Source organism: Topomyia yanbarensis, chromosome 3, assembly GCF_030247195.1.
Source record: "Topomyia yanbarensis strain Yona2022 chromosome 3, ASM3024719v1, whole genome shotgun sequence".
Classification (NCBI taxonomy): Eukaryota; Metazoa; Arthropoda; class Insecta; order Diptera; family Culicidae; genus Topomyia; species Topomyia yanbarensis.
The window spans coordinates 185,894,418-185,917,988 of record NC_080672.1 but is presented as its reverse complement, the minus strand read 5'-3'; the positions used below and the strand labels follow the sequence as shown (position 1 = coordinate 185,917,988).

The 23,571-nt window shown below is 39.0% G+C and overlaps 1 protein-coding gene across 20 annotated transcripts in view; it reads right to left on the bottom strand.

The window, feature by feature from the left end:
• LOC131691078 (metabotropic glutamate receptor 8) overlaps positions 1–23,571 on the bottom strand; it is a 1,433,400-nt gene that overhangs the window by 1,374,063 nt on the left and 35,766 nt on the right. The window contains exon 1 of one of the 20 annotated variants that reach the window (XM_058977254.1): positions 15,166–15,289. The exons of the other annotated variants lie outside the window; for them this stretch is intronic. The gene's annotated coding sequence lies outside the window, so the exon portion shown is untranslated. Of the gene's footprint in view, positions 1–15,165; positions 15,290–23,571 lie in introns of those variants that run through there. 20 annotated transcript variants of the gene reach the window in all.

The following is a 23,571-nucleotide window of genomic DNA, read 5'->3' as shown; positions in this document are numbered from 1 at the left end:
GTTAAGCTCCTCCGGCATTCGACAGGTGGATCGGTCAGGTTGAGCACCGCTGAAAACTCTACGAATCATGCAATCGGAATATTATCAAATGAGGCTAGCGATATGCATGTAAATCAGATTTTATGTTATTTTAAGAGTAGTGAATTGAAATCATCAACTTGGTAATCATTATTGTATTTGTTTGTCGTCGAAGCCACTTTACAACAGAGTGGCGATGATAAATTGAGCTGGAGCCAGTACTAACATTAGGATGCAACATTCAAGAAACCTGCTTGCAGCAAATCAATTGGAACCAGTCAATGTAAATGCAAGCAATCGGTGCAAATCCGCCAGGCTGTTATTCTGCGTTTTCCCTTGTTTGCTGCAAGCAGGTTTCTCGCATCCTACTATCACCCTCAACTCCAGCTCAGCTTCACTCGGCCACTTTGCAGTTTGGCTTGGAACCTGACTCATTTTCGTCTCACGCCGAACCACATTCTTTTCACTACAGATCAAACTGTGTTCGATTGGGGACAATTGTTTCGGTTTGTCCAATAAGTATTAAATTTTGTTCAACTCGAGTACCATGAAAAGTCAAAAATAAAATTTGACAGTATGATATTCACTCGGTTTGCTTATAGTCATTAATGAATAAAGTACCGCGTTTCACCACTTCATCTGCAGTGTTGCCGATAATTTAATCAGAAATATAGAACACAGTGCTGCCGAAACGGATATTTAGTGTCCCACCATTCTTGATTTGGTGAAAAAAATATTCAACATTCTTGCAATTTTCAATTTTCAAAAAATCATAAAAAAGTAAAGAAAAGTTTTAAAAATCTACTCTCAAGAGAATTGTTCTTAAAAAAGTAAACTCTTTTGATTAAAAATAAGAAAAATTGGAGTTAGGTGTGACAAGAAAGGTCCATTCCAGGACAAGTTCTATGATTCTCCTCCTTCTTATAATCCTACATGTTCACGTCTCGAAGCTATGACAACTGGCTCATGGGACCAGTGTTATACCAAATTTTTGCTTACTAAAGTCTAATGTGCTGATCAGGGATGCCACCTTGAAATCTGTGTTTCTGTCAAGAAAATCTTTTTACCATTTGTGATGACTAAAACAGGAAAAAAATCTGTGATAAATTTCCAAAAAATCTGTGAAAAAATCACAATACTTTCAAAAATCTGTGAAATTTTCATGAAAGCGCCAAAAATCTGTCATCTGCAAAAAAGAATCTGTGATCAAAAATTGTGAAAAAAAAATCTGTGATATTACAGAAAAATCTGTGAATACGGTAACCCTGGTGCTGATGTCTCTTACTGTCTCAAGAAGTCGTTTCCAAACAACTCGGCTCATGGCCGTACGTCTTCAATCACAAGTAGTTTGAAGCTTTTGCAACACACATTCATTCTGGTCAATCTTTCTTGGACGCTTTTATCTGTGGAGCCCGTTTCGCGAACTTTTTCTACTTGGTTCTTACTCGACATTTCCCGCACACTGCTGCGGCGAATGGGGATGTTATCCAAGCAGTTATTGTGATTCATACACCGTCTCCTTGTTTCATTATCAATGAACTACACCATAAACGGTCTACAATATCTTCCGCTCGAAAATGTTGGTCCTTTATCAACTTAGTCTAAGTTTTGTGGCAATATTTGATAAGAATTTTGTTGAAGATATCTTTTGCGCACTCGAGATATTTTCACTTATGAAGTTGTACCTAGTTATCTCAATTATCAACTGATAGCTGTCAAAAAACCTGTAAGTGATTTAGCTTTTATTTCAAGGTCCACAAGCATTGTTGTTTCTGCTAGAGAACTAGTTCCTGATTTATGCGAAAATTCCTTTGGGACTATTCGCGGGTCATATTCATGAATATTTCATCATGTCGCATGAAAATATCGTATATGTGACACCTACAGATTTTTTGACATTGAAAATGTCTTACTGCACTATCTGGGGCAGGATGTCATTCTAAAATCAAACGATGTCACGTTTTTGCGTCACTATTTTGAACGCTAATAACTTTCTTATTTATGATCGGATTTCCGTCTGGTTATCACCAAACAATTCGGAATTAACTGAAATTATGTTTTATTGCTATAGTGTTTTTGTATTTCAATAGCACGCTATTGAAAAACAAGCAAAAATGAACAGATCTCGAAAACGTGAAAATTCCCATACATCAGTCAAACTATCCCCGGCAGCGCCGTCGATACTGAGCAGCTTAGTGATTCAAACGAGCACGAAAAGTTATAAATAAATGTGCCGCGTGACTGTTTGAATCAGGCTGTTATTCTGCGTTTTCCCTTGTTTGCTGCAAGCAGGTTTCTCGCATCCTACTATCACCCTCAACTCCAGCTCAGCTTCACTCGGCCACTTTGCAGTTTGGCTTGGAACCTGACTCATTTTCGTCTCACGCCGAACCACATTCTTTTCACTACAGATCAAACTGTGTTCGATTGGGGACAATTGTTTCGGTTTGTCCAATAAGTATTAAATTTTGTTCAACTCGAGTACCATGAAAAGTCAAAAATAAAATTTGACAGCATGATATTCACTCGGTTTGCTTATAGTCATTAATGAATAAAGTACCGCGTTTCACCACTTCATCTGCAGTGTTGCCGATAATTTAATCAGAAATATAGAACACAGTGCTGCCGAAACGGATATTTAGTGTCCCACCATTCTTGATTTGGTGAAAAAAATATTCAACATTCTTGCAATTTTCAATTTTCAAAAAATCATAAAAAAGTAAAGAAAAGTTTTAAAAATCTACTCTCAAGAGAATTGTTCTTAAAAAAGTAAACTCTTTTGATTAAAAATAAGAAAAATTGGAGTTAGGTGTGACAAGAAAGGTCCATTCCAGGACAAGTTCTATGATTCTCCTCCTTCTTATAATCCTACATGTTCACGTCTCGAAGCTATGACAACTGGCTCATGGGACCAGTGTTATACCAAATTTTTGCTTACTAAAGTCTAATGTGCTGATCAGGGATGCCACCTTGAAATCTGTGTTTCTGTCAAGAAAATCTTTTTACCATTTGTGATGACTAAAACAGGAAAAAAATCTGTGATAAATTTCCAAAAAATCTGTGAAAAAATCACAATACTTTCAAAAATCTGTGAAATTTTCATGAAAGCGCCAAAAATCTGTCATCTGCAAAAAAGAATCTGTGATCAAAAATTGTGAAAAAAAAATCTGTGATATTACAGAAAAATCTGTGAATACGGTAACCCTGGTGCTGATGTCTCTTACTGTCTCAAGAAGTCGTTTCCAAACAACTCGGCTCATGGCCGTACGTCTTCAATCACAAGTAGTTTGAAGCTTTTGCAACACACATTCATTCTGGTCAATCTTTCTTGGACGCTTTTATCTGTGGAGCCCGTTTCGCGAACTTTTTCTACTTGGTTCTTACTCGACATTTCCCGCACACTGCTGCGGCGAATGGGGATGTTATCCAAGCAGTTATTGTGATTCATACACCGTCTCCTTGTTTCATTATCAATGAACTACACCATAAACGGTCTACAATATCTTCCGCTCGAAAATGTTGGTCCTTTATCAACTTAGTCTAAGTTTTGTGGCAATATTTGATAAGAATTTTGTTGAAGATATCTTTTGCGCACTCGAGATATTTTCACTTATGAAGTTGTACCTAGTTATCTCAATTATCAACTGATAGCTGTCAAAAAACCTGTAAGTGATTTAGCTTTTATTTCAAGGTCCACAAGCATTGTTGTTTCTGCTAGAGAACTAGTTCCTGATTTATGCGAAAATTCCTTTGGGACTATTCGCGGGTCATATTCATGAATATTTCATCATGTCGCATGAAAATATCGTATATGTGACACCTACAGATTTTTTGACATTGAAAATGTCTTACTGCACTATCTGGGGCAGGATGTCATTCTAAAATCAAACGATGTCACGTTTTTGCGTCACTATTTTGAACGCTAATAACTTTCTTATTTATGATCGGATTTCCGTCTGGTTATCACCAAACAATTCGGAATTAACTGAAATTATGTTTTATTGCTATAGTGTTTTTGTATTTCAATAGCACGCTATTGAAAAACAAGCAAAAATGAACAGATCTCGAAAACGTGAAAATTCCCATACATCAGTCAAACTATCCCCGGCAGCGCCGTCGATACTGAGCAGCTTAGTGATTCAAACGAGCACGAAAAGTTATAAATAAATGTGCCGCGTGACTGTTTGAATCAGTTGTTGCTGTTTTGCCAGACAAGTAACATCGTGCCTATAGCGACTCGTACGACATATTGGAGCACCCAGCACACTACGCTTCTATGAATGACGTCATCCTCGACTATTTAAAGAATTTCATTCCTTGAGCGACTTCATTCTCCCTTCGAACGTCGGGCCGTAAAGAACAGCAGTAGCAGTCATGCATGTTGACAATGCGCTGCGATGAGTGCTGCATTTGATCACTGCTACCGCTGGGGGTGATGTAAATAGCGCGCGGCTGGAAGAGTTGGCAAACCTCAGTTAAAGCTGAATAATTGTTCCATTCTGCATGTTATTATTGTTAAATTAAAAGTCCTTTTAAAGGCTATAACAATAAAGAACAAATTGGAATATTTCCAATCATTGACAGCGATAATCCAATTGCGCAGTTTATATTCGTTATTTGTAGCTTGCGCGTATATCGACAATCTGAAATTTGCAACAATCTGTCATTTGTTCCAATTAAATTTAAGCTACCTAAAGTACATTTCCAGGCTGAAATTGGTGAAAACCTGTGATTTATTAAATATAATCTTTCGGAAACATAATCCAAAATTCTGCAATGTTTCAGAAAATTGGAGGATGTGGCAACACTGCTAACTAGCGAAAGCCGTACTAAAAAGAATCCGCAAATATTTTTTTCGTTATTCTGCATTCCTTCTATCAACAATGCGAAAGTTATAAAAGCCGATGTCACGTTTCAAACTATCAGTATTTCAAATTATCTGCTGAAGGGGAAGGTTGTTTGTTTCTTTCCAATTTTAATTATTTATCCGATGTAAGTAGCGCGCGGCTGGAACAGACGGCAAACCGTAGTTGCGGCTGACTGATTGTTCCATTTCGCATGTTATTTTTGTAAATTAAAAGCCCTTTTCAGGGCTATAACCAACAAAGATGAACAAATTTGAAAAATTCCTGACAATGACTGCGATAACCTAATTTCGCCGTTTATATTCGTTACGTTTTGCTTGCGCGACCTGAATCGACATTGACAACCTGAAATTTACAACTATCAGTGATTTGTTTAATATTATCCTTCCGAAACATTACAAAAATGTACAGTTATTTAAAAGTATATTACCATGCTGAAATTGGCGAATAACAAACCAAATCCAAAGGTCTGCAATATTATAGAAATTGGAGGATGTGAAAAATCCGCAAATATTTTTTCGTTATTCTGCATGAAGGAAGTCCTTCAATCATCAGTGCGAAAGTGATAAAAGCCGATGTCACGTTTCAAGCTATCAGTATTTCATATTAGATGCTGAAGAGAAAGGTTGTTTCTTTTCATTTCGAAATATTTATCTGATGTAAGTAGCGTGCGGTTAAAAAAGATGGCAAACCTTTTTAGCAGCTGACTAATTGTTCCATTCTGCATGTTATTTTTGTTAAACCAAATGCCCTTAGTTAGTTTAGTACTTTTCATTCCATAGCACGCGTGTTTGTGCATCCCACAAATAGTCCTTTTCAGGATTCCATCAATGGATCCCACATATAGAACATTTCAGAGTTAATGTTAATTAAACCACCGAATATATGAAGATGCATATGTTAAACTTTCTTCGTTTACGAATAATTTGATTTATGACCAGTTATTTTTCTATCGTGCTTGCAAACATTTATTTGATAGCAGGTATTTAACGATAGATGTAAGGTTTTGTTTGTGAGCATCATTAATTTATGTTCACATTTCGGGGATTTGAATAAAACTTTTTCAAAACTTGAATTTGTCAAACTACAGATTATAAATTTTTATTTAAAAATTCAACAATTATGTCTAGTGAAGAAAAGCATGCCTGTGTGTAGTTCTGAAACAGTCGATGACATTAAGATTTTAATTTGGCCACGGATAATATTGCTTGCTCATAAAACTGGCTGCATTTTTAATGTCATCGTGGTCGTGTCTTGTACACAACCCTTAAATTTTTTTTATAAAATACGTTTATTTGTCAATTCTTGATTAGTTTTAAAGTTTTAACTTAGTAGTAGGAAGATAAGACATAATTCTGGCTGATTCCAGTTAGTATTCCGGTTCCAGTGACATAACCGTTTCTAATTAGAATCACTTGTGTCACTGGAGCCGGAATGCTAACTATAACCAGCCAGAATTCCGGCTCACTTGCCGACTGCTAACTCAGCAAAAATAAAAATGTTGTGCACGCTAGGACACAAATTTCATAATTGACATTTTTTATTGTTGGTAGATATAGAAATCCAACATCGTATGGAGGTGCTGCAAATATACAGAACAATTACAGGACAAGTTCTATGATTCTCCTCCTTCTTATAATCCTACCTGTTCACGTCTCGAAGCTATGAGAACTGGCTCATGGGACCAGTGTTATACCAAATTTTTGCTTACTAAAGTCTAAAGTGCTGATCAGGCATGCCACCTTGAAATCTGTGTTTCTGCCAAGAAAATCTTTTTACCATTTGTGATGACTAAAACAGGAAAAAAAATCTGTGATAAATTTCCGAAAAATCTGAAAAAATCACAATATTTTCAAAAATCTGTGAAATTTTCATGAAAACGCCAAAAATCTGTCATCTGTAAAAAAGAATCTGTGATAAAAAATTGTGAAAAAAATCTGTGATATTACAGAAAAATCTGTGAATATGGTAACCCTGGTGCTGATGTCTCTTACTGTCTCAAGAAGTCGTTTCCAAACAACTCGGCTCATGGCCGTACGTCTTCAATCACAAGCAGTTTGAAACTTTTGCAACACACATTCATTCTGGTCAATCTTTCTTGGACGCTGCACCTTTTATCTGTGGAGCCCGTTTCGCGAACTTTTTCTACTTGGTTCTTACTCGACATTTCCCGCACACTGCTGCGGCGAATGGGGATGTTATCCAAGCAGTTATTGTGATTCATACACCGTCTCCTTGTTTCATTATCAATGAACTACACCATAAACGGTCTACAATATCTTCCGCTCGAAAATGTTGGTCCTTTATCAGCTTAGTCTAAGTTTTGTGGCAATATTTGATAAGAATTTTGTTGAAGATATCTTTTGCGCACTCGAGATATTTTCACTTATGAAGTTGTACCTAGTTATCTCAATTATCAACTGATTTCTGTCAAAAAACCTGTAAGTGATTTAGCTTTTATTTCAAGGTCCATAAGCTGCTAGAGAACTAGTTCCTGATTTATGCGAAAATTCCTTTGGGACTATTCGCGGGCCATATTCATGAATATTTCATCATGTCGCATGAAAATATCGTATATGTGACACCTACAGATTTTTTTTTATAAAATGCGAAGCTCTTTTTGGACTACTGAAAATGAACCTGTTGCGACTCGCGGTGAATAAAAAATTTTCATTCAACTATCCATCTTATTCATTCAGTTGAATATCGTACAATATATTCATTACACTAATTATCTAAGAAAATGTTTTCAAATGCTGATAAAGCATATGAAACAACAATCATCATCGCTTACATTGTGCCAGGGCCTACTTTGATGCTAAATGATTCGTTGCTGCACGGTCGCTTCGTGAAATAATCGGAGCCGAATGAAAATCTGCATGGATGAATGGGCGGTTTGTTCGTTTGACGTTTTCAGCTGCGTCACTGAATATTGAAAATGGATGCGGTTGAATATGATCAATTTTCATTCAATGAATATTTTTAACTCTGCTCTGCACAATGAATACAGTTTTCTCCATCTGCTCGTCTCATGGTGTGTAGTAAACGACTGTCCGGTACTTTTTGGTTTATCCATATATAAAAGACACTGCGCTGATCAGGCAGTAGCCCACGAGAGGATATAATCCTCCATATTCGCCTCCAATTTGCCCCGGGGCTGGCAACTACAACTTTAGCTCTGTCGGTACGTTCAATATATAATCGACTAATTTGATCGGCTGAGGGGTGTTGGCGAATTTGGAAGGGAAGGATTGTAATATTGTCCATTATAATTTTTAGGCAAGGAATAGAAGTTGCTTGGGGAGGATTCGCTTGGTTAAAGTAGGAATTATAGAAGGGTACGGATTCGATCTCGTGTAGGTGGCGATTGATTAGCAGTGCCTTGCATTTTATCGCCGGTAGCTGCAGGTTTAGGTCGCCGTCATCCTTACTACGCGCCAGTTGTTCCATCGGTACCGTCGCACAAAAGCCGCGAAATAGATAAGAGCGCATGGTAGCAGTTAGCTTGGACATTTTGGATGATATGAAAGTATTCAACAACGTTGCTTTTTGGTGTAAAACCAAACGACGCAACGAGTGAATCCAGACTAGTCGAGCAAAATTTGTTACGAGAATATCCCAGTTTAAGGACACCATTAATGGAACTGAGTTCGCAAAAATCACACCGACTATTTTGACGCTGCTTTCCGTACGAAGTCATGACACTGTTATGGGATTCGTTGTCAGACCCACGTCAATTGCCGTTGTTTTTGCTTCATTCAGACGGGCTCCTGAGACTTGTTCGAATCGCCTGAATAAATCCCGCATTTCATTCAGCTGCTCTGCGTTACTGACGATGGCACTGATGTCGTCAACGTATGCGACGATTAGGTCTGCTCCACACACCTGTTCTAATCGTTTCAGTAGCGGGTGAAGCTGAACAATAAACAGATGCATAGCTAATGGGTAACCTTGACGGACCGATCGCTGTATGGGGAAGGGTGCGGAGAGGTGTCCGTTTATTAGCAGTCCGTTTATTAGCAGAGCCGTGTTGAATCCCAGCGCGCACATGGTGTGGAACAGAAAATGGTGATTTACCCTATCGAATGCATGATCGAGGTCGAACGACACCAGTTTGCCTCTCCGCTTGTTTGTTTCCAGCTCAGCAAATTCTATCTTTGAGTGCCAGGATGAAAGATGTTCCTGGTAGAGTTTGAGCACTTTTGCGAGTCAGTCAACAGATTGTGAGATCGAAGAACACTTTCGAGTCGTTGCTTCAGGATTCGAGAGAGGATTTTGTAGTCGCAGTTGATTAAGCTTATCGGCCTGTATGCACTCGCAGTATTCCTTGAACCGCGTTTCTTCACAAATACGATCACCCCATCAACGAACTGTGCCGGAAAATTGGATCGAATAACCTCATTCATAATTAGATTTAGCTCTCGGTAGCTGACGTTAAATGTACGCAGATAAAATTCTTCCGGCAGTCCATCAGGACCGGGTGATTTTTTGGATGCACTGGTACGGATGGCAGACAAGATTTCAGCCGTCGTTATTTTGTTCATAGTAGCTTCGTTAGTAGCATCATTTTCTGGGATGATTCTTTCGCACTGGAAGGGGCCGTCGTCTTCTTGTTGTTCCACTTCGCCACGCGCATACAGGCCGGTGAAGTATTCGACCATGTGATTCTGTATGGTGACGGAATCATCAATAATTTGGGCCCGCTATTCTTTATTTTATTTGTTAACGACATTTCCTTCATTCTAAAAAATGTAAAAGTGCTTATATATGCTGATGATATGAAACTATTTCTAGAAATAAGAAATGGTGAAGACTTTCAGACATTTCAAAACGAAGTAAATATATTTTATACATGGTGTAATAAAAGCCTGCTGAAACTGAATGTAAAAAAATGTAATTCCATAACATTGAGTAGAAAGAATAATATACAGAACAATAGAATCTTATTGGGAAATCAACAAGTAGAAAAGTGTGACAGAATAAGAGATCTAGGAGTTATTATAGATTCCAAAATAACATTCATAGATCATTATAACACAATAATTAACAAAGCAAACAGCACACTAGGTTTTATTAAACGCTTCTGCTATAATTTCCAAGATCCCTACACAATAAAAACATTATATGTAGCCTATGTGCGTTCAACACTAGAATATTGTAGTATAGTTTGGTCGCCTTTTTCAGCAACACATGCAAACCGGATAGAATCAGTACAAAAGCAGTTTTTGATGTTCGCTCTTCGTAAACTAGGTTGGACTGGACTACATTTGCCATCTTATGAAGCACGGTGCATGCTAATTGACATTCAAACCTTAAAAGATCGTCGTGAATTTTCTATGGCATCATTTGTAAACGACATTGTATCACATCGTATTGATTCAATCGAACTTTTATCGAAACTAAATTTTTATGCTCCTTCTCGACAACTACGTAACCGCAGCATCTTTTGTACAATTCGCCATCGCACCAATTATGCCAAGTTTGGCCTTTAAACCAAATGATGAATATTTACAACAAACATTGCGAAAGCATTGACTTCACTATGTCGAAAACAAAACTTAAGCAGCAGTTTAAAGTAAACCAAAATTTTAACTAGTGTTAAATTAGTTTAATAATTATTGTAAGAAACCGGTCTACATCTGATTGACGACTTGAAATAAATAAATAAATAAATTTCGTCTCTTTCGTTTCGTAGTCGCTCGATGGTTGTTCTTCGCCTCTCTCGTTCTCCCAGCTGGTAGGTTGAGATCAACTCACCCGCCACGTACGTCTCGTTGATTCTGACGAACATCTCAGAGAAGCGTCGCTGATGTGAAAGCATTTCTGCCTTCAGTCGGTTGATTGTGGTCAGCATTGACTGGTTGCTATGGTAGCTGTCGTATGCCTGCCGTAGTAAACTGTAAAGTTGCTGTTGCTCGCGATAGAAATTATCAAACGCAATTTTTGATTTCCATCGGAAGAAAGATTTTATTTTAGGTATTGCACAAGACAGCCACCATTCCATCCATGGCAGAAAATTTCGATGCTGGCGAGTCCAATACTGCCACTGTATTTGAAGTTCGTCGATGTTTTCGTCGGTCAGGAGATGAGGACGGAGGGACCAGAAACAACGACCATGTGCTCTGTCGGGAAGAGGAAGGCAAATTCTCGCAGTGACGGCTTTGTGATCCGAGAAACAGCAGACATGGGCAGCAGTCGTTCTCAGCTGATCTCGAAGGCCTGCGTTCACGTATAGGCGATCGAGTCGGGAGGAAGAGTTGTACGTGATGTGTGTATTCGATCTCGCATGGTCGGACCTGCTGCCATACATCGTGAAGATGCAGCTGCTGAACGGTGGCTTATAGAGCAGGACTAGAGTTGCTCCCCGTCGCGTCGCATGCCCATAGCACGCAGTTAAAATCGCCTCCTAGAATGGTGTGTGCGGTGTGGTGACGAAGATAGTAAGCGATCGTTGTGTTGAAAAACTGCTCTCGCTCGGCACGTTGAGCAGATCCCGACGGGGCATACACGTTACACAGCGTGATGTTGTTTACACGTAAGGCTCATTCTACGTGCGAGAATTTCATGTGCTCTTTGAGAGCCGTTCCTCTCCTCGCATGATCGACGTTGCAGACAACGTTGTAGCCGGGTAAGGTGAGCTGTTCATTTTCAACCTCCTGTAGGAATATGATGTAAAGATCCATCGAACGAGCGAAAGTGCGAAGGGCATTTAGTTTGGTTGTATTGGTGATCGTGTTGATGTTAATAGTTCCAATATTGCAGCTGATGTAGTCCTCCATTGCTTACATCTCTTCATCGGAAATCTGGACGCGTCCGTGTTCGGTGATGGTGAGGTCTTCGTCACCATGCCGCATCTTTTTCCCCGGCGGTAGCCTTCGTGAGCGTCGGCTAGCAGCTGAAGCTTGAAATGTTTGTGAGCTGTCTGTTTCATTGCCATCAGTTTTGCGTTGTAGGCCGACGTTGCCGAATGGGTTTACGGTCGACGGTTGGTTATCTGTGGACGCAGCTGAAGTTTTCTGTTGAGTCGCTACTGGCGCGGCGTGGGGAGCCATTATATTTTTCTGCTGGGTAACTACAGACCGTGTCTCGATAGGTTCACGCGGTTGTACAAGTGGACCCGAGTCTCGTGCCAAGGGATTCGACCCCGACGGTAGTTGTGTGTCGGCCAGCTTCGGCTTGTTCGGTTTTGCCGGTCCTTTTTGTTGGGCTGACATTTTCGTGACATTTGCATGCGATAGGTCGGCTGTCAATTTCTGCACGAGCAGTTTTTTGTTTTGCACACATGGGATGCCGATGTGTGCAAATTCGCGGCAGTGTAGGCAGGTTTGCCGCTGCCCCTTGTAAACAACCGCGGTATCTTCCCCCTGGATCGTGACGAGTGTTCTTCCTCACCACCATCCGAGCAACACGAACACCAGTCTTCACGCCTTCAAAGGCACCGTAGCGATTATCCCACAGGAGGTCACGAACATTGAGAAACTCACCATACTCGGCGAGGAAGACAGCGATTTGTTCACTGGTCATGTCTTCGGGAAGGTCGAAGATTTGCACCTCCACAGCTCCGTCCTCCATGGTTATCCGCAGTTTGTACGATTTGCCATCGAAAACGAACTCGTGTTTGCTATCGTGTTCTTCCACGATTTTCTCAGCCAAGGTAAGGCTGTTGACCTTTACGATGGTACATACCAGCCTCCTGCTTGGCTGAATCTGAAGCACGTTTTCGCGCGTGAGACCGGGTACTTTCCCAATGAACTTTAGGATCACATCATGGGAAAGGTGTTTCTGAAACTGTGAATAGTCCGCGCGAAATGTATTTTCCCGCATCACAGAGAAACACACTCGCGTCCATTGCGTCTGTGTTTGAAAGCACCAATGAGAGTAGAAAAAATAAACCGTATAGTATAGTTCGTGAGCAAACTTTCGATATTAACGCGTTCGAGATGTATCGACCGATCAACACGGAAGCTTGCTGGTAAATAACAGATTCATCTGGAATAATACTGGCCAGTTGCATGAAAAATCGTATAAAGGAACTAAATTGAATTTCATTTGGAACTAGATTTGCTAATCTCTTGCAATTAAAAGTCCCCTGTTCTATTCGATTCTCTTTCATTCAATAAGCATAAATCGCGGTACGCCTGGGATAGATCGAAGTCTGTGAAAATCGTCTCGTACCGCATTGAATTTTAGAAACAAAAATGCATTATTATCGAAGCTTGCTAAGTGGCTTATGAATTCAAGAGAAAAGCTTTCTTCAATATCCCTCCAGCTGACGCGTCATTGTATATATTTGCAACCACATGAATCTCCACAGATGTAATGTATCGCTAAAGAATTTTTGTTTGTTTGCCTCACGAAATACCCAGCGTCAACCGTAGTACAAAATGTTTTGTTTTCCTCACGAAATAATTCGGCACCGTTTATTTTTAAAGGGAATAGGAAGGCTTATTTCACCTGGATTTCAGAACCCTGTGTACTCAGTGCACTACGCGACTTCTGTAGGGTTTCTGCAAACGACAATTATTTTCCCAGTAGATACATCATAGGTTAAGTTGAGCAACTCTGACGGAAAAATCCGTACACCATACCGCAACGAAGTGTGATCGTTCACTTCGCTCAGACAAACAGTTCGCATGGAGTTTTTCGTCAGAGTTGGTCAGCCTAATCATATCTAAACTTACTGGTTATGACGTTTCTTCTGTCAACCATACGACAGAGGAGCATAATCGTACACAATGCTCATGCACACAATCCATAAAGTATACGGAAAAAATCGTCGAAGGTGCACTGCGAGGAAGCACTGTAGTCCATAATGCTTGTTACGCGCAGTTTTCCAGAAAAGATATAAAAGGTGCCTATTACTCGTGCTTGCCGTTTTATATTACTGTTAGTGCTCATTTAGTCTACTCAACATTGGGCTTTAGTTGAATTAGAAAAGTCAACTTCAACATTTCTTCGTTTTCCACCGCATCAATTCTCTAAAGTTGATATAAACCCTTTTCAATTTGCCTCCTAGACATCGAGCTTGACGCCAAGGGAAGTCATGTCATTTTCATCAACAAACAATCGCATCTATAGCTAGCTGGCCATGGGATTTGATTTTGTGCAAAAATTTTTCACACTGTAAGAAACGATCGAAGACAAATGGTCAATTATACTGGCATGTGTTCATAATTTTATTTCATGGAAATGAGAGAATTCTTACCTACATTGTTTTTTCGAAATAAAACCTACTCTCTATAATTTATCTCATATGCACTCTTGACTATAATGTAATATTTGGCATTCGAAATGTTGGATGTTCAATTTTGACCTCATTTCAACCAATTTCAAACAGTGCACACGAATCTTTGCGTATGCCATAGTGTTGCCGAAGTGCATGTAAACAAACATGTATTTACGAAAAACTTCCGGACAGGAAATTCCGGTTCCTGTGGTATTTTTCACGGAACTGCGAATTATAAAAGTTTCCCTACTTATCACGGAGGGATCAAGGTATGTTGAGTGTTTTCTATGATGTAGTAACGTAAGGCACATTGAAGCTTTGATTACTCCGCTTCTTCATATTCTTCGAGCATCTATTCACAGCAAAAAAAATGAAAATTAACTTAAGCGTATTTCATGAAATCGCAGAAAAACTATTCGTGTAATTATGTTTCACGAATAAATTTACGCTATATATCATACACATAAAATGACCCCTGAAAATCGTGCAAATCTGTATGTTCCTATGGAAATTTACATTATTCTGCTCGAGACCTGCGCGCTATTCATTCAACTTACAGGTAAAATATCTTATTTTTACACGAGTTTATACGAAACGGTGTTCAGCAGAGAGAAAAACTAACTGCGTCATACACACACATGCACGAGCCGCAACTCAATGTGTTTGGATCGTCCACGCTCAAGCGAAGCTTATGTACGCCACTTTGCAGTCACGTTGTTATGTGTCGCTTTAGCCTAGTCCATAAGGGGGTGTCTCTGGTGAGTCAATGATTGTCGGTTCAAGTCTTGGTAGTATTATTTAACGGATTTTTTTATGTCGTTATCGTCACCAATACATACGTAAGGTATTTATAGTACGATTTGTGACCAATGTAAAATTAATCACTCGCATAATTTTACACTATTAGTCGCGTTCCCTTTATGTGCAGTATATTTAGCATAATTTTACATGAATTTTTTTATCTGTGTTGCTAGAGAAGTTTTCCCGTCTTGCTGGAAATACGCGAACATGTTCCCAGTCCACAAGAAGGGTAATAAGCGAGACGTCAATAATTACCGTGGAATAACTTCATTGAGTGCAGTTTCGAAGTTGTTCGAGCTGGTGATTATGGAACCTCTTCAGGCTCATTGTAAGCAGTACCTAAGTGACGATCAACACGGCTTCACGTCCGGGCGGTCAACAGCGTCTAGCCTGCGCAAAAATGGAGAGATTTGGAATAAATGTTAGTGTTTTGCAGTTGTTTCGATCCTACCTCACAGACCGAGAGATAGCGGTTTTCACAGGAGATTGTCAGGCCCCCACCTTCATTTCTACGTCAGGAATGCCTCAAGGAAGCCACTTGGGACCGTTTATGTTTCTGCTATACTTCAATGATGTACATCTAGTTCTGAAGACTCCACGATTGTCCTTCGCAGATGACCTCAAGATATTCCGCCTAATTCGTTCAATTGAAGATTGCAGATTTCTCCACTCCGCTTGATGTATTTGCTGATTGGTGTAACACGAACCGTATGTGCGAGAACTTGAAGAAGTGTTCGGTAATATCGTTTTCACGGAAAAAAGGATTCGATTCATTTTAACTGCCGTTTACTAGAAAGTGGGCGTGGGCGTAGCGTATTGGTAAATCGATTGCCTTGTACGCAGCGCACCTGGGTTCGAGTCCCGACCCCGCACATAGGGTTAAAAAAATTTCCTAAGAGATTTTTCTAACCCGAAGAGGCGAATGACCTTAAGGTTAAAACCTCTATAATTGAAATAAAAAAAAAAGACATTGAACGCGTCAGTCAGGTTAAAGATCTGGGAGTGATTCTCGATCCTCAACTTACGTTTAAACAACACGTCTCCTATGCAGTTGGTAAAGCATCTCGAGCACAGGAATGCATCTTCAGAATAGCCAAAAACTTTACGGATATCTATTTCTCAAATCGCTATACTGTTCTTTATCGCGATAGATTCTAGAATATTGCTCTGAAGTTTGGAGTCCAAACTACAATAATGGCGTTGAGAGAATAGAGTCCGTTCAGCGTCGCTTTTTACGTTTCCCACTTCGTAGATTGCCGTGGAGAGATCCTTCCCGACTACCTCGCTATGAAAACCGGTGTCAGCTAATTCAACTAGAGCCCCTACATGTTCGAAGGAATACTGCAAGAGCCTTGTTCATCGCTGACACCCTGCAAGATCGTGTAGATGCCCCAGCTATTCTGGACCAAATCAACAAAAACGTCGCTCCTCGAACACTACGCAACACCATTATGGTTAGATTACCATTCCGACGCACTAACTATAGTATGTATGGGGCCATCACTGATCTGCAACGAATTTTTAACCAGGCAGCTACGGCATTTGATTTCAACGTTTCTAGACAAACTCTGCGTATACGTTTGGCCAGACTATTTAATCAATTAGCTAACAACACTTGACCTTTTTATTTGTTTTTAATTATTGTATGGCTATTGTTTTTGTGTACTTGATTACTAGAAATTAGATTAGTATTAAGGCCAACATTATTGGGGCTTTGATATGCCTGTTGATGTATTGAACAAATAAATAAACGTAGATAACTTATCCGGAGAGCTGCAGTGTCAGAAAGCGCCATAATGGGTCGATCTGCACCGCACTCCAAATTTTTCGGACAAGAAATTTTCGCAACCACACAATATTTAGTTTGGACGAGTATTTTTAAATGTTTGTTACACTTTGTTTTAGGTATTGAAGAAAATTGGACGCAATTCTGATTGCCACAACAGAGGAAAAAATCAAATAATACAGGTGCGGTATTACCACCTGGGTTTTCTATCAGCGAGAGAATTGAAAGCCCGAAAAAGCTCCATCATTTCTGTTCTTAATTACAAGTTTATTCAAGTTAGAGAACAATTATTGTAACCATTATTGTAACCAGCCGTGCCTCTGAGACCACTTGCCTTTCTGAGGGTTAAAGAATATTAGTAATATATTTTAAAAATGGTATGCAACACATAGGGTGATGAGCCTATTCGCGCCATGTTTCTATTATCACCCTACTCATTTGAAGCCGTTGGTTAGAGCAGTGTCTGCCATCTTTGTTCAGCGCATTGAGTCAAATGGTAGTGCAACAATAGGGCCACTCGATTCGAGTTTTCATTGCGCTCAAACACGAGAATTTTACTGTTTTCAACGCATTTGTGTTATTATATTGGTTCTTAACAACGAAGCAAAGCGGTTGATGTCAATTTTTACGCATTCCATTGATTGTAAGGCAAGAAATTACCGAATTAGTGAGGCACGTTGCATAGTATGGTGAAAATAGGCTCATCACCCTAAATGATCTGACAAAACGCTTGACAGAAGAGTAATTATTGAATTGATCATTAAAGTTGTTTTGAAAAAGGGATATTTTGAAATCAGTGTATCAGTGATTATGCCATGAGAGCATATGCGTGCCCTAAGAGACATGGTCTTCTACAATTAACAAAAAAATAAAGCTTTTTGAGCGATTTATTAGAGGGGCTAAGACGTGGTCTTTATTAATCACACTAATACAGGTAGGGGAATTATGGTTAAAACCGACACCTTAAACTTAACACTTTTTCTAAGTTGCCACAAAACCAATAAAATTATAATTTTTAAGCAGAATTCTTCATCAGAAAATTCTTAACAAGACTTAATTTTTTCAGCGCTTCAAAAAATTAATTTCATTAAAAAATATTGGTTGTAAAACTTGGAAAACAAAGTGACTTTTTGTAAGCACTGCGGGTAAAACCGACACCCCATAGGGGTAAGATCGACACCCCCTTTAATTTATTTTCTCTCCACTTTATTAAAATCTTTATCTTTATTAAACATGAGATATATGCGTGATTAATAAAGTGTGAGTATGTATGATGCAAATATGTGCTTTTTATTGCTTCATCATGTAGTGAGGGGAAGAAAGTTCGAAAGCGTAGTACTATAAATAAGAGTATTTTATGCTATAGGATTATTTATAGATATGAGTATTTCCAAATAATCCTTGCGCACATCATTGTAACCTCCAGTGTCATTTTATTTCATAAGAGAAGATTTTCAGGTGTTCTACGTTCTGCTAATTGGATTCATTCACTTATAAGTGACACACACACTTCTTAGTAAAACTATCTTTTTCAGATTTGATTTTTCGGACTCTGATCATCAACGATCTATTGGAGTATACATAAGATCATTGTCTCATTGTGATAAAATTCGTCTATGACAAACCAAGAGAACACTATAAATTCGGTTTGATGACCTTTTTGCAGAAATAGCAAAAGCTTCGTTAGAATCAGATAAGCAAAAATTCCAATTTTTGATTTTTAAAGAGACTTACAAGAAATAAACACAATAAAAGTATTTCTGTGTATTTCTGCTAATACTATAGTGTTCTAATAGGCTAATTGAAGTGTCACAAAGATCCCCAGTATTTTGAAATGAATCGCAACTATACACAATCATCTTAACAGGGTGTCGGTTTTACCCTAACCATAGGGTGTCGGTTTTACCCCAACAGCGCACATTTTTTTATAAAAGCTATTAAAAATATTGAATTTTTCAAACTCGTCTTCAATGCACCTAGTTGATCATAGGACAGGCCAATAATAATAGGTACTGAAAAATGGGGTGATTTGAAAAGCTTTCGTTCGGTTAAAACCTTAAAATCTACCAACGAAATTTTGCATCCAGACGAGTATGAACGCTGCTGTAGAATGTTTTGTTAATTTTTATGACATTCGGCGCACTAACGTAAATCCAATTTTTCTTCAAATGCTCTAAATAAACGTACCAATAATATTGTATCATTATGAAATGAATAAAAATTTGATTTCTAGGAAAAGTTGTGGGGTGTCGGTTTTACCCACAGTGTCGGTTTTTCCCACAATTCCCCTACGGTATAAAAATTCGCACAAGAAACGGGTGTTACAGGCAAGCCAATGATAAAATTTTAAAAGCATTTATAGTATTTTCAAAGAAGTGCACGACAAACCTACATGATGATTGAATCAGTTTATTTGTAAATCCGCGAGGAAAAAAAAGGAATCCGCGTTGTAAGATACCCATCGCTTATGGGATTTCGACTAATTGAGGCTGTGGCCGATTATTTCAACATGTAGCGCCATACTTTCTTTGGCAAAGTTGTTGTACTCATTTGGGCCTACAACTTAGAGTAATTGGGTATCCAATTAGGTGAGAACTATGCCGCCAGGGGTGCTATGAAGAAAGAGTAAATAAATCGAAATTCTCGTCGTAAATTCGACTGTCATCAAATGGATTCAATGTCAAATATATCAAGACCCTGATTATTTTGAAAGATGGTGTCTTCGGAAATTTATAAAAGAAGTCCAGAGTTTCTGCATGGTAAAAAGTATAACTCGAAATTACCCCACCAGGTGGCGCTAGTGCTAATGCAAATATTCACCACATGTTAAAATAATTCTATATCTCAACATCGTGACTAGATAAAGTAGTACTGTCTTCAGCAAAGTTGCTCGAGAGGTCGAGGACTACCCAACGGTAACAGATTAGTTTGGAATACTCTCACTATACATTCACTCCCTACACCCGCTAGTGAGCGTAGAAGCTTTCAACATATGGTAGATTATGATGTATCTCAAAAGTCTAATAACTTGAAAAAATGGTGTTTTCGGCTGAGTTCTCGAGAAGGTTAAAGGCTACTAGATTATGGATAGATTAAATTGGAATGGACCCGCCAGACGGCGCTAGTGAGCATTTTCTATCAAAGCATGTATCTCGACATCATGATCATTTGGAAGGGTGGTGTCTTTGGCAATATTCATAGGCAGGTCGAGCTCTGTCCTACGGAGAACAAATTAGTTTAGAACTCACCCACTAGATGGCGCTAATAATAATGAAGGTCAAAGCCTACTAGATTATGAATAGATTATAGTTGAATGGACCCGTCAGGCGGCACGAGTGAGCATTTTCTTTCAAAGCATATATCTCGAGATCATGATCATTTGGAAGGGTGGTGTCTTTGGCAATATTCATAGGCAGGTCGAGCTCTGTCCTACGGCGAACAAATTAGTTCAGAACTCGCCCACTAGATGGCGCTAATGAGAATGAAACTTTCTTAACATTATGGATACATTTCTAAAGTCTGATAATTGAGGAATACGCTGTTTTTTGGTAAAGTTTTCCAGAGGGACAAGTGTTGTTTGACAATGTATAGAAAAATTTCGATTATACCCACTAGGTGACGCTAGTGAGCACGAATTTTTCCTTTCAATTTCTGCATCTCAATATAAAGGGAGTTTAGAAGGGTGGTGTCTTCAACAAAGTTTCTCGAGAGGTCGAGGACTACCCAACGGTAACAGATTAGTTTAGAATACTCTCACTATGCGGCGCTAGTGAGCGTAGAAGCTTTCAGCATGTAGTAGATAATGATATATCTCAAAATACTAATAACTTAGAATGATGGTGTTTTCGGCAAACTTCTTGAGGAGGTCAAAGGCTACTAGATTATGGATAGATTAAAGTTGAATGGACCCGCCAGTTGGCGCTAGTGAGCATTATTTTTCATATCCTGTATCTCGAGATCATGATCATTTGGAAGGGTGGTGTCTTTGGCAATATTCATAGACAGGTCGAGCTCTGTCCTAAGGCAAACAAATTAGTTCTAAACTTGCCCACTAGGCGTCGCTAATGAGAATGCAACTTTCTTAACATTATAGATATATTTCTAAAGTCCGATAATTTAGGAAAACGCTGTTTTTGATAAAGTTCTCCAGGAAGACAAGTGCTGTTTGACAATGTAAAAAATATTTTGGATTAAACCGCTAGGTGACACTAGTGAGCACGCATTTTTTCTTTCAATTTCTGCATCTCAACATAAAGGCAGTTAAGACGGGTGGAGTATTTTTAAATGTTTGTTACACTTTGTTTTAGGTATTGAAGAAAATTGGACGCAATTCTGAGTGCCACAACAGAGGAAAAAATCAAATAGTACAGGTGCGGTATTACCACCTGGGCTTGCTATCAGCGAGAGAATTGAAAGCCCGAAAAAGCTCCATCATTTCAAGTTTACAAGTCAATTACAAGTTTATTCAAGTTAGAGAATAATTATTGTAACCATTATTGTAACCAGCCGTGCCTCTGAGACCACTTGCCTTTCTGAGGGTTAAAGAATATTAGTAATATATTTTAAAAATGGTATGCAACACATAAATGATCTGACAGAACGCTTGACAGATGAGTAATTATTGAATTGATCATTAAAGTTGTTTTGAAAAAGGGGTATTTTGAAATCAGTGATTATGCCATGAGAGCAGATGCGTGCCCTAACCCGACCAGGAGAAAATAACTGGGCAATAATCCGAGCATACTATTTTTTGGTATTCATACCAAAACTTAGTATTAATTGATTATTATACCTCATTGAGGCATTGAGCAGGTATTGAAGAAACATTTTTCAATACCTGCTTAATACCTCAATGAGTTATAATACTTTATTTTAGTATTATTTATGTATTCCAGTTATTTTCACAAATACCAAACCAATACCTTATTGAATACCTCCATAGAGTGAATTTTATTATTGGATGGTTGAAAAATGTTTTATTATTTTTCAGGTATTATAATAACTCGTTGCATTATCAAATAGTTATTTGTAGAACATGTCTGTGTTATTTTTTTGGCATTTTACCTCTTATGTAGAGCTCATTAATACCATATTGCGGTAAACAGTCGTTGGTATTGATAACTAAATTTAGTATTCCGCAGTCATTTTCTTCTGCTCGGGAAGAGACATGGTCTTCTACAATTAACAAAAAATAAAGCTTTTTGAGCGTTTTATTAGAGGGGCTAAGACGTGGTCTTTATTAATCACACTAATACAGGTGCGGTATAAAAATTCGCACAAAAAACGGGTGTTACAGGCAAGCCAATGATAAAATTTTAAAAGCATTTATAGTATTTTCAAAGAAGTGCACGACAAACCTACATGATGATTGAATCAGTTTATTTGTAAATCCGCGAGGAAAAAAAGGAATCCGCGTTGTAGGATACCCATAGCTTATGGGATTTCGACTAATTGAGGCTGTGGCCGATTATTTCAACATGTAGCGCCATACTTTCTTTGGCAAAGTTGTTGTACTCAATTGGGCCTACAACTTAGAGTAATTGGGTATCCAATTAGGTGTGAACTATGCCGCCAGGGGTGCTATGAAGAAAGAGTAAATAAATCGAAATTCTCGTCGTAAATTCGACTGTCATCAAATGGATTCAATGTCAAATATATCAAGACATACGTCTCCCAACCTTTGAACGGAACGGATCGTTATATTTCACAGTGGTGTTCGGTGTGTAAATTTTAGTGAATCAAGGTCATCCTTTGTTCGTTCGTTAGCTGCCGTTCTGCTGGTGCCGACAGTAAATCCAGTACATTGTTTTCGCTGGTGCGGAACAATCGACGTTGTTTGTAGATAAGTTTTGCTTTATTTTTTTTCCTCGTTTGCTTTCTTTCCTTTTCCCTACTTTACTCAAATCAAATAATAAGACACATTCCCGTTTATATAACGCTCTGCCCTCGTGCTTAAATGGCCGAGGGCGAAATACCATCTGATGTAATCATGGAAGTCCCTGATCCCCCTAACACTCGCATTGCTCCCCGTATAAAGCAGTACCCAGAAGGTTCCTCTGAGCCATGGGTGGTATATTTTCGGACCGGAGAGAAACCGGTTAATATATTAAAACTTTCTCGAGATCTGACTGCTAATTACCCGGCCGTAACTCAGATAACACGTGTTCGGGCAAACAAGATACGTGTTAACAACAGATTAAGATCTTGGAATGCAAACAATTGTATACCGCAAACACCGAGGGAGGTAAGACTACCTACTCTCTATCAGGCTCGCTTCGGGTGACATTCGCCGGGTCCTCTCTTCCCAACTACATCCTCCTTGACAGGGTTCGCCTACCAGTTCGCCTGTTTGTACCGCGGGTCATGAGCTGCAGCAATTGCAAGCAGTTGGGCCACACAGCCACATATTGTGGAAATAAGAAACGATGCGGCAAATGCGAAGGAAAGCATGAGGATGACTCTTGCGACAAAGAAACTGAAAAGTGTATTTGCTGCGGGGGCCCTTCACATGCTCTTAAATCATGCCCTGCGTACAAGCAGCGCGGGGATAAAATTAAGCGCTCCCTTAAGGAACGCTCAAGGCGTTCTTATGCAGAAATGCTAAAGAATGCTTCGCCATCTGTCCTGTCCGAAAATCCCTATGCTGGTTTGGCTAACATTGAGCAAGAATCTGACGACCCTTTCTTTGGTTAACCCAGGGGAATCCAGGAAGAGGAGAAATCCAGCCTCCCTTACATTGCCTCGTAAGGGTGCCAAGGTGTCGTCCACTCAGAGTGCGCCATCTACAACCAATAAATCCAACGGAAGTGATGCACAAAAGCCGAAGCAATTTGCTCCAGGACTTGGAAATATTAATTCTAACAAGGAGTACCCAC